This window comes from Cyprinodon tularosa, unplaced genomic scaffold, assembly GCF_016077235.1.
Source record: "Cyprinodon tularosa strain WSP-4 unplaced genomic scaffold, ASM1607723v1 ctg50, whole genome shotgun sequence".
In the NCBI taxonomy this organism is placed as follows: domain Eukaryota; kingdom Metazoa; phylum Chordata; class Actinopteri; order Cyprinodontiformes; family Cyprinodontidae; genus Cyprinodon; species Cyprinodon tularosa.
The window spans coordinates 381217-389134 of record NW_024039230.1 but is presented as its reverse complement, the minus strand read 5'-3'; the positions used below and the strand labels follow the sequence as shown (position 1 = coordinate 389134).

The 7918-nt window shown below is 36.9% G+C and overlaps 1 protein-coding gene across 11 annotated transcripts in view; it reads right to left on the bottom strand.

The window, feature by feature from the left end:
* Positions 1-2556: 2556 nt before the first annotated feature.
* Positions 2557-7918, bottom strand: part of celf6 (CUGBP Elav-like family member 6) — a 195648-nt gene continuing 190286 nt past the window's right edge. For all 11 annotated transcript variants that reach the window (XR_005282293.1, XM_038302954.1, XM_038302960.1 and 8 more), the window contains one exon: positions 2557-7072. The gene's annotated coding sequence lies outside the window, so the exon portion shown is untranslated. The remainder of the gene's footprint in view (positions 7073-7918) is intronic.

Genomic DNA, 7918 nt, shown 5'->3' with positions numbered 1-7918 from the left:
AGCTGATGATATCATAAAAAAAAAACAGAAAAAAAAACATTAAGATGAGTATAAAATCATTGTATCTTATGTTTTTGATAAATTATTCCATAAGTCCCTTTTCTTAGTTTCACTGAAATATATTAACTATTCTTTTATTTTATTTTTTTATGTTTGAACATGATCTAATGTACAGCCTATAAAGAAAGATAAACAGAATTTAAAAATAAGCTATATTGTATGTACAGGTATAATGCAGCTGTCTGGTTAGAAGAGCAGTGAGACTGGATCAAGCAAGCACTGATTTCTGCGCTGGTTACTCTGTTGTCTGACCCTTCCTCCAGTGTCAGTCAGATCATGTATGTATTGTTTTAAACCTTGTGCATTAAATGCCTGAATCCAAAATGATTTATGTACATGCTAAATAAACTGTTACCTCGAGTCTCTTCTTTAAAAGGAAAAGCCTCTGTAACTGCTGCAAAATTCTAAAGTTTTCATTGTGATTTATTTTAAAATAAATGTCTAGCAGTAGTTAATGCTTTCTTCTCCTTTTGCCACTCTCTGTCAGGCATGGAACATTCAGACGAATGAACTCTACTTTCACTGCCATATCTGTTCATCAGCCCCAATTGAACTAATCCAATTACTGCATTGGCAATCTTTCTTCTGTCAGAAAAAAACATGACATGACGGTGTACATAGAATCTTAATTAATGGATCACTCTGGGGCCAGGGCTTAGGTCTGACACTAAGTCAAACAATTTCCAAGCCTTGGTCTGACATTTACGGTTATAGGATGCATGTTCACAGCCCAAACCTAAGGGGCTTAAGAGGACTTGAGCTCTCCTAAATCCCTGCACTGCTGTGGATACATTTTATATTGACATCATTGTCCCACAGAGTTGAGCTTCTCAATACAAGTCGCTATTGAGCCTTGCCCTTGTTAGTTTTTTAAATGCTATTTACATTAAGGAATACAGAAAAAAAGTCTTGATCTCTGCTTCTTGGTGTTCTTAAATGTTGCTACCCAAAATTGGAATCGATCACTGTGCATTCTGGCTAATATTAACATCAATGTCTTGGTAATCTTTTGCTCGACCTCTTCAGGATCAGGGGTAAGGCAAGGCTCTGAACCTCTCCACTAATCATGACATCTTAATGCCTGATGCCCTGAGCATTGGGAGCGATTTTGTGGAGTTTCAGTTTAGCACACAATACCCCCCACTTTCACCAATACTACTTAGTGCCCATTTCACCTATTCCTTTCCACCATCTTTTTCTATCCAAAATTCAATTTTCAGGGCAAAAACCTTTTTAGGGCCTAAATTAGTCGACGGGACGGCTCTCTCCCAAAGCAGCTATTAAATGAGAGGCATTAATTTCTTCCCTTCTGTCCAACAGATTCCTTTAATTATCTCTCTACTTTCAGTCAATTACATTTTGCTTCCTTTCCTTGACAATCACTGCTATTTCAGGGTGTTATGCACTCAGTGGGTTGGATATTCATACTCCGCTCTATTCCTCTAAGGATATATGCTACACTAAACAACAAGCTGTGTAAGTAATAATATGCATGCATGCTTTTTGTTTCCTGGCTGATACATCACTCATACATCTCATTATTTTAGAAACTAATTTTAAGTTCTTATCAAAAGACAACAAATCATATCTACAGAAATATTTCCTTGCACAGATGGAATGATGACACACTACAATGCCTTGAAAAAGCACTATAGCCCTTGAGCTTTTCTACATTTTGTTGTCAACAACTACAAACTTCAAAAATGTTTACTGGATTTCTTGGTGCTTGGTTTGAAATCTGAAAAGTGTGGAACAAATGCATTTAGCCCCATTTGAAAAAGATTCACCTAGGAATTAGTGCAACTAATTTCCTTAATAAACAATTAGTGAACTACTTAATAATTCGTAAACATGTGATTTAATCACAATAGAAATACAGCTGTTCTGTGAAGGCCTCAAAGGTTTGGTAGGGAATATGGGGGAGCAAACAAAATCACAAAGATCAAGAAACCCCAAATAAAGGGTCAAAAAAAATATTTGTGAATAAATTTAAAGCAGGGTTTGGTAACAAATCGATAGTTCATGCTATAATCATAGCACAAACACTGCTAAATTACTCATTTAGAAAATGGAAAGTGTATGAAAGACATTAAAATATTCTAAAATTATTACCTAAACTGACTGGTCTGAGAACATTCATTACAAAAAGGAAAACTATGGTTACTCTGATGTAACTACAGAGAGCCATGTACATAAAATAGTAGTTGTACATTTAACAAATCTCTCTAGAGAGATGGAGAAGTTGGGTCATTAAAAGGAAAAGGCCATTTGAAGAACAAAATTAAAGTTTACCACTTTTGTGAAGAGTAAACGGCCAACATCTGGAAGAAAATGTTTGGGTCAGATTAGGACAAAATGTCCTAATAAATATGCTGGGGTTCTTTAGGCCTGTTGGGACACCAATACCCTGAACATACTATACACTTCATGGATCATGGCGATGGAAGCATCATGTTGCAGAAGTGCTTCACTAAAGCAAATGAGGTTATGTTTCTGAGCTAATCAAAAGATGGATGCAACTAAAGTCAAGTCAATTCTGGAAAAAAAAAAAAAATTACAAAAGACTTGGGCAAAGGCTCCTCTTCCCACAATGGAATCAGCCAAGCGTAGCAGCCAGAGGTGCTAAATTAAGGTCCAGATGCAAATCCAGATAGGAAGATTGTAACACTTAAAGATCCATGTTTACAGATATTTTCGATCCAGGCTGTAAGAGCTTTAACCATTTTGCAAACAGTTCTTCTCTTTAAATGTGCAAAACATAACCTTTAATATATTTAAACTCAAACAGGACTGACTTAGGGGGGCTGAATACAGATGTATGCCACACACATAATAATAATGTGAGCATTTATGTTCATTTTACAACTTTGTACCTCAAATTAACCAGTAATATATATTGAAGTTTGTGTTTGTAACATAACATTTGAAATAGTTGAAGTTTGAAGTAAACCTTTATTCAGCATTGTGTTATTTTAACTGCCAGCCAGTTTTTACTTGTATTGTATATAAGCTGGGGTGTGCTTGCATTGTTGCCATTTCTTAGGGCCCACAGAAATAAATCTTGAAAGAATCTCAACCAGCAAAGTTTGACTATTAAAACAACCTTTTTGTCTGAGTTTGGCCATTCCAACTTAAGTGTGTCACTGTTTCAGCTTTTAATGCTTACACCTTAACATTATACTTCCCATGGTGTATAGGTAATCTGAACACCGTTGTTAAAGCTGCTGAAGTGCTGGTTTCACATTTCTCTAATTTAACTCTGGCATAGCAGGTACATGCTACATGTACATGGTACTATCAGCCAACCAAGACAGCAGGAGGCTAAGCTGGTCTGGAATTTGGCTCACTGGGGACTCAACCTGCTATTAGGAGAGGGAGCACTACAGCATCTGATTTAAGACAGAAAAGTTCATTGGAGCGTGCATGCAAGCTCTATGTTACTGAGTGCATTTTAGGGATTGCCAAGACAAGCATGGAACATTCAATTGCTCATTGAATATTACTCTGCCAATTGAGGGCTTCTGCTTCAAGTAGATAATAAACACAAACTGTTCGGAGGACAAAGCCTTTTCAACCCACTTCATGTACTCTTCAGAATTTATATCAAAAGTTAATGTGGGATAGAAGAAGAAATTGTACTTAATTCAGTTGAAAAATAAACATGTCATTTGTTGGACATCATTCGGAAAAGCTGTGCTTCTGCATATCTTGTTATAGCTGAGCAAAACTGTGCTTTGGAGATCCCTTAGCAAAAGTAGAAAGAGAAAAAAACAACTCTGAGCAAGTTTTTCTTGTAAATTGCTTGACCTCTGTTGCCAACTGCTGAGAAGCAATATTTTTGCGGATAAAAAAAAAAGAATTTCAATAACACAGGCCACGCAGCAGCTGCTGTAGAACAACTAGGCATTTCCCACAGAAATATAAGTTCTAAGCGTCTTTAAAACCAAGTGTTTTTTGCATCCTTTGTTGAGAAGGAAAATATTTTTTTGCTTTATGTTGCCCTTCTATTTTAGTTTTCTTTTAGAACTACTAATCTGCTCTTTGAGTTTAACACCAATATGGAATGTTTTGTTCTGCATCCCCCATCCGATGAGTAAATTTGGCTGTGTTAGCCGTGCCAGGTCAGCTGTCAGCAGCCTTGCCAAGAAGTATGCACAGACATAATTCTCCCTAATCTTCCTTCTGTCATCCATGTGCATGTTGGGAACCATCTCTCCCATCATTCAGTCCAAGTGATTATCCCTGTGATTTTTCACTTGGTTGCTGCTAATGTATAGAGGCTTATGATTACAGAGTGATTACAGAAAGGTGAAAAGCATTTTCTAATATAGTGCTAGATAATTGAAGGGTAGTGGGCCCAGGCATTAGTGGGGTTAGACATTTCTGTTCCTGGGGGAATGGTGGTGAATAGTTATTTCCTAGTTTTAAAAGGCATGGCTGGAATTCAAAAACTGAAAACGTAACTAAAAGATGAGATGATAATAAAGCTTGGATGAAGAATTTCAGAGCATTTAAATGACAGAAGGGGCTCATTAAAAAAGTGGTATATGCTTGTACATTTCATTGTTTGACCCCTTCTCTTCGTTTGACTAAAATCTGTCCTGTAACTAAAAAAGGAAAAGGCAAGTAGAACAGTTTAAAAAGTAATAACGGACTATTTGGAATGGGGCCTAAAGAGCTCAAAGTTGGTCCAATTGAACTTCCAATTACTGGTTCTTTGGAAGCATATATCACAAATCCATAATATTTTTTCACCAAGGGCATGATTACTATTTCTAATTTTGTCAGCATCATGCTGCAACAGCCTTGAAGGATCATCAAAGAGGGATGTAAATGTGATAAGCTGTTGATTTCCTCTCTTCCTGCTTGACTCCTTCTTGCCTTGTCCTGCCTCTCAATGCCAGCTGTCGGTACTCAGAAGGGCTGGTATAAGGATGTGAACTGGTGTTCTGCAGAGCAAATTAGGAAGTGCTCATAGTGACTGAAAACAACCAGTACTCCTCCCTGACTCCAAACATATCGATTGGGCTTTACAGAAGAGTCCAAATGTACAGCTCAAAAACTGTCAAAAAAGGGTAAAAGGACTCTTAGTCAAAAAGTGACAGCACTGTAGTTCTTTGCTCTAAAAAGCTATAGATCATCTGAGTGAAGATGACAAGGAGCTACTACAGTTCTTAGTTTTAGCCTGTTAGGGGGGCAGCTTTTTTTTAAATAAGTTTCATGTATTACATAGGAGGAAAACAAATAGATGGGGGAACCAGTTTAGAGTAGATTTCTTTTTATAATTTAGGTGTAACAGAGTTTAATGAGCTTTTAAAAACTATACTCCTTTTCCATTTGTGTGTTTAGTTTGGGTTTTTGTATCTAATAAAAGACAAGATTTGATTTTTATCAGTATAAATAGAAGCGCCTCAAGCAGAGACGAACAGCCTTGGCTTGTCCTTCAGACATTGCTGTTTTGTTTTTTTACTTGGGGAGAGTACCACAAGAAGAGTTCATTACTAACCACAGTTCATTTTGCTGGCAGTTTCAGTAGCTGTTGCCTTACTCCTCCTCTTAAGCTTTTTCACTGTTTTGTTCATGGTCACCCGTCACCTTTTTATTCCTCTCGTTTCAACAATGTGTGGCTTCAAAATACATTATGATGCAATACAAAAGGTCAAGAGGAATGACGAGAAAGAAAGAAAAAAAAAACACGCCTTGTCCATTTGACTTGGTCTTTATGGTGGATTGTCGCTTGAACACAAAGGCTAGTGAGATTCCTTAAACATCTGCACACTGTCCTGCACAGACATTGGGGAGTTCAGTCTTTTATCTCTCTTGTTTTCCTTTTTCGTCAGCTAGATCTCTTCAGCTGTCAGAGAGTGCAATGCCTTAAACATCATGATGAGTGGGATATCCAGTGGCCGTTACCTTTACATCAAAGGAAGAAAAAAAAACAAGACACAACTCCCAAAAGCATGGATAAAGATTTTTGTACTCTCTCTTTCACCAACTTTTGATGACAAATTAAAATTCTTATTCAACAGCAAAATTTTGCAAATGTACTTTTTCTAGTCTACATCACTATTCTACCACCTTGTGCTAAATCAGCATCCAGAGCAAAAGATCGGCCCCTGTACTATGTTTCCATGTCTTTTTTTTTTTTTTTTTTTACATCATTTCCATCTTTGCTCTAACAGTAAGCCACTGGATATTGATTTAATGATCTTTTTTTTTGACTATGAGTAAATACTTGCAGCTACAAGGTATGCGTTTTTAAATATATATTTATATATTTATAATCTTTTAAAAAGCATTTAGTCCTTTGGTCCCTATTTCCTAAGGAATGATGCATGTAAATTATCCTGGATTTCCCCAATCTTCTCCTCTTCTTCATGTTTCTCCACTTTTGATGCAGAGCTTGCCCTGTCACAGAGCACAACACCTGTGTAGGCACAAAAACCAAAATGGCAGCAGGCTGGTGTGTATGTGTTTGTGTATTGGTGTGTGTATGTGTGTGCACATATGCATGAATTTGCTTCAGTTCTTGTGTTGGCATTTGCACGTATTTATACATGTACAGAGTCTTTTTTTTAAGTTTTCATTCATTAAGTGCAGCTTCTTTAATTTTTTGTATGTTTGGTTTATTTTTTTTTTATATCTTTAAGTGAGTTTATCTGTATCCTGTGTCAGTATGCATGCTTTGAGCATAATGAGTCTATAAAGTAGTTTTTTTGTTTTTTCTTTTTTTATCATGTCTAAAAAACAGCAGCAAAAAGTTGGTCTCTGCAAAAATCTTCTTCCACAGATGCCAAAGCAAATAGGGAAAAGAGAGGCATTTGCGAAGAAAGAAAAAAACTAAAATGATAATAAAAAATAACAACTCTGGGATCCTTCTTTCAGTCACCCAATCTTTCAGCGGCTTTCCAGGAGGATCAAGGGACCACCCTTTCTTCATGATATGTAGCAGAACGAGGAGTCTTTGTACTTTTACTGCACTTGTGGAAATAAGGTGTTGTGGCCCTTCATCCTGTGACATAGAGAGAGAAAAAGAGAAATAGACAGGGAAGAATAAGGTGAGTGGAATCAGGAAGGCTGCAGCAAACATGCTCAGGGTTGCTGGCTCCTGGTTATCACACAGACTGACAGGCACAGCCAACAGCGTGAGGAACAGACGGGAAGAAGAAGAAAAAAGAAACAAAGTGTGTCAATCACAGCCAGAAATAAGTGGGCTAAAGGTGGGGTGGGAGATCTGTGTTAAAACCATATGGAACAGACATCTACACTGTGACAGCACTAATCCAAGGAAGGCATGATTTAAACTGGCGGTATTTTGGTTAGAAAAGAGAAGCTGCCAGAGACATTAATGTGATTCATCTGTTTGTGAATTCTCTACAAATAAACTACAAAAGAGCATGAGAGATAAAAAGAAGAAAAAAAGCATTAAACAGCATTAAATTGTGTAATAATTACAGTGACAGAGACTAAATGGTTAGAAAAGACACAAGTCCACGTGTCATCAAATAGCCGCTAATTTGAAAACCCTACAAAATCCTTTTAGCATCCTCCTTATCTTAACATTAGTTTGAAACTGAGTGTGTTTTAGCTGTCAAGCTGAATATAAAAGAATACACTAACAGCACATCAATGTTAATATGTTGTGAACTGTGATGCAGTTTAAAGAAAGGAAGCAAAATAATACTGAATCACTCTTTGGGAACAAATATGACAGGATCTGACTTAGCGACAGGACCACTCTCCTGAGTGCTGTCCTTGTTCTACTCCCTTTCCATTTCTGTAAATGAGCTTGTTACCTTTTCATAACAGCTCTATTTTTTCAGACACAGGGCACAGATTTAGACTTGCTTGTTACAAT